The sequence below is a fragment of the Hippocampus comes genome, unplaced genomic scaffold (assembly GCF_001891065.2).
Source record: "Hippocampus comes isolate QL1 unplaced genomic scaffold, H_comes_QL1_v1.1 scaffold7, whole genome shotgun sequence".
Classification (NCBI taxonomy): Eukaryota; Metazoa; Chordata; class Actinopteri; order Syngnathiformes; family Syngnathidae; genus Hippocampus; species Hippocampus comes.
In genome coordinates this window covers 5025853-5030020 of record NW_017842060.1, presented here as the reverse complement: position 1 = coordinate 5030020, position 4168 = coordinate 5025853, and the positions used below count along the sequence as shown (strand labels likewise).

The following is a 4168-nucleotide window of genomic DNA, read 5'->3' as shown; positions in this document are numbered from 1 at the left end:
TTTTTTTTTGTCAATCACAAAATTTGGCATTTGGAAAAAAGGTTGTGTTTTTTTAATCCCGGCTTTTCAGTCACGTTCCAAACAGTCATGAGACAGACTTACTATGACCTTCGTACGCCAACCAAACAAACTTTTTCTGCATCTAAATCTTGTCCTGTTGCCATTATTCATTGACTACAATCAAGTTATTAACTACATTCAGAGAGACTTTTAACGTCATTCCATAGTATAAAAATTGATTATTTATCCATCTATAGCATAAAACGGCTTCGGAGGACACCGAGAACCGACGCTGACCTACTAGCAGGAATTAGTTCATCAATTTGTTTCACAGTTGCTGATTGGTTTTCATTCACGACCCCAAAAGAAGTCGTTTTCTTTCCATGGGCAACGCCAAGAAAAACGTTCTCCTTTTCTTTTTTTTTTTCTGTGGCAAAAACTCCGACTGCTCAGCCTCCCATCACTCGCTTTCACACATTCGAAGGCGAAAATTCCCTTTCATGCCACGCAGGCCCGGCTCGTAATTATCACGTTGTTGGCGGCCATTAGCCGTTTGATTTATCGTCCTTTGGCAGGCGGCAACAGCGGAGGTCTCTCCCCCATCCCGCCCGCCCGCCTCGGACGTGTGTGAAATGCGCGAGCGCGTGGAGGGCTGGCGGGGGGGGGGCGGGTAAGCGAGAAGCATATGTCTGCGCTGTCACGCAGCCACTTGTTAGAGGAAGTTTAGCCTCGCTGTGCCTCCAGCCACTGCCTTCATTATTAACAACATGTCTGCCCTCGCGGGAGATGCTCCAAGGCAATGTCTTGGACAAAAATAAAAAAAAAACAGTGCTAGGTATTCCCTTTTTACCAACTTCCTATCATGCGCCTCCCGTAAGCACGTTTACGACTGGACTGCACATCAGGCGACCGATAGCTTGACCAACATTGTAGTGGCCAAAAATGTAATGTTTTAGGGGTTGGCATTTTGGAGTTGACTCACTTGAAACAATTTCATTTTTTGTAAACAACAGGCGCCAGGATGCGGAAAAGCAGTGGTGTGCAGTCAGGGCTTCTTTGTTGGCCCAAACACGGAAGGCATTTTCTCAAAGGTGGATTAGGTTATCGCTTTATTTGGTGTCATGCACCATGAAAGTTTAGGCACAAAAATGAACAGTAGGCATCCAAAAATATATCCGAGTTTGTCCTCTTGGTTTGCAGCCAAGCACTGAACAAAAACTGAGCCCAATAAAATGGCTTATGTCTGAACAAATGCTTGAGCCTTTCTTCATCTGACATTGCAAAGAAATATACAGCTACATCGGAAAATTTGCAAAAGAATTGCCTCCTCAAATCATCATTAAAAAAAGACAATGGCACTATTTTTTTAAATATAAGATGAAGGGATGTCACTAACAAATCTTTTTAGAATAATCACGTCATTTTACACTCAATCACTGTTAAGCAGTGCGTTAATTGAGCAAGTCATGCTAAGCTAAGTTAGCCGGAGAAGCTTCCACTTGCAACCAGACCCGTCTACAACCACCATGACGTGTGTTCAAACAAGCAAGCAATGATATTTTACATTTGCTAATGAGTAAAAAACAAATGAATAAAACATTTTTAAAAAATACCTTTTGTGGTGTGGGCTGCTGGTCAGTTTACAGGATCCGTGTTTCCGTCTCCGAGCTCGTCCAGTTGCACTTTGCATATTTATCTTTTTTTTTTTTTTAAGTTAAGCGACTTCTTCAATCTTTTTTTTCTTTATAATTTCCCTTTCCAAGAGGTTCCCATTTACTGAGTACGTTCATCTGCAACAAATGTCCATGCGGTAAACACAGTCAATGGCCAAACATGTTTCCGGGCAGCGCAAATATGCTTTTAAAATTATTAATTATAGTTTGGAGTCAGAACTTTTTGTGTCGACTAATTGTCGTGATCGATTTAGCCGATTTGTTTTTTGTCTTCCTCCCAGCCATAATTAAATATTTGCTTGGGCTCTAATGTAGCAAAACAGAATGTCTAGTTTACTGTCGTCTCTCCAGAGTACAACTGTTCCATTAATCAAAGCAACGGGGAAAAAAAATGTTACTTAGCCAGTCCCTCAATGATCACATCAAATGTCTGAATTTCCACCACATCTATTTTTCTATCAACATACCGTCATGTCCGCCACCTCCATTGGAAGCAATTCGCCTCACGTAACGTCTTCTTTTTGACTGACACTTCACACATTCAAAGTATGACTGGAGCGTAATAAACTGAAGAAAAAAAAAGCCCTCCGCGATCTCAATTGATCTGCTTGAGCGAATGAGGGGTTTTATTTGCAAGCGGTGCCAGCCGAAATCGCAAACAACTTTGTGCCACCCGGAAAAAATGTGTGACGTCACGGTGAAACCTTCGAGACCGGAAGTCGAGCCTCTCGTCCATTGGTCACGCGCGACGCCGCGGGCGTGTAATCTGATCGCTTGTAAATGTCGCCTGCATAATTCACTTGGCATCGGTCGGACGCGCGAAACGTCTTTTGTGAGAAGCTGCTCAGAGAGTCCAAATGAAAACTTGATGGGAAATTATAGAAAGAACCATTTTAACCACATATAACATTTAGAATCTGTCAATTTTACACAATATACTGTCAGGTGACCATTGTGTTGTTTGTTTGTTTGTCCGTAAAACATAAAATACTTATTAAAACATTTTTTATGATATGATATGTCTAAAAACATATAAAGATATTTATTTTTGTTTTATTTTATTCCGGTCACTTTTGGTAGTTAAACACATCCTGGTTCGAAAATAAATGAACCAGCCAACAACTGCATGTTTAGTCATTCTAGGTCGTAGAAAATCAAAATACTTTTTAAAACATTTTTTATGATATGATATGTCTAAAAACATATAAAAATATTTATTTTTGTTTTATTTTATTCCGGACACTTTTGGTAGTTAAACGCATCCTGGTTCGAAAATAAATGGACCACCCAGCCAACAACTGCATGTTTAGTCATTCTAGGTCATAGAAAATTTGAAAAGTGCTGAAACCAGACCAGCACAATAACTTTTAGCCTATTATTTTGTTTACTTTATTTTTTTATTGATTGTTTATTCATGGATTTTTTTGTTGTTGTTTTGTTTTTCAAAATATAAATCTGACTTGCAACATCACAGGACTATTGGTATCATGTTGGTATCGTATTAGTATCCTATTGAGATTATTCTTGTATTATGATACTGGCCCTGGACCGTGGGGGTACTGTATCTACGTGATATCAGATCAGTACTAAATCTTGCAAACCACCTATCATATCGAATGAATATATCATATAGTATCATGTTCACAATGATATTGATGTCTCATTACCGGCCCTGCATTTACTCTGGAGCTGGATGACAACAAATGTGGTTTTGTATTGTATTGTGTTGTATCACACTGTACCATTCCGGTACTTGAGTCACACTGTATTACGTTTTATCATGATACTGTATATTGGTATTGGTATCGTCTAATTAGACTCATACTGGTATCATTATCCTGGCCCTGTATTTACTTGATATCGGCTCAACGTCAAATCTTTCAGTATCGCCCATCACTAGTGATGATGAAGACCATAGCTTCCAGTGGAAGGGAGCATCTTTTCCATTCCTTGCATCCCCTCACATACTTGCCAATATAGCATCTGCAAAAAAAAAAGAACACACAAACACACACAGAGGGAGAGAGGGAGCAGCCATCAGTCAAAGAGTCTTGGCGCTGCAGGTCTGGGGGCATTTACATAGATAGATGATGGAGAGATTATGGGGCGTCGAGGTTATTAATCACGCCGCTGAGGAGGAGGAGAAGAAGGAGGAGGAGGAGGAGGAGGAGGGCGCCTGCTTGGTGTCACTCTTCTCTCCGGGGATGCCTCTTTACGTCGCGTATGTCTTTTGTGCCGTTCCCCGCTGCTCCATTGGCCGCCTTGCTCAACCACAGAGGAATTGCAGCGGGGACGCCGTACAATCCAATATGGCTGCAGGGGAGGTGTCGTGCTGACAAGTCTACCAGCACACCAAAGATTCACGATACACTCCCAAATTTCTTTCAGAAATGGTGCACACACACGCACACACGCACTCACACACACACACACACACACACACACACACACACACACACACACACACACACGAAAACCCTTCTTTTGGGGAATTC

General features: G+C 41.2%; 1 long non-coding RNA gene across 1 annotated transcript; it reads right to left on the bottom strand.

The window, feature by feature from the left end:
- Positions 1 to 1696: 1696 nt before the first annotated feature.
- LOC109511087 (uncharacterized) lies at positions 1697 to 2334 on the bottom strand. Its single transcript, XR_002167239.1, has 2 exons — positions 2141 to 2334; positions 1697 to 1790 (listed from the first exon to the last, which is right to left on the bottom strand). It is a non-coding gene; the product is annotated as an uncharacterized LOC109511087 (long non-coding RNA).
- Between the last annotated feature and the right edge of the window lie 1834 nt (positions 2335 to 4168).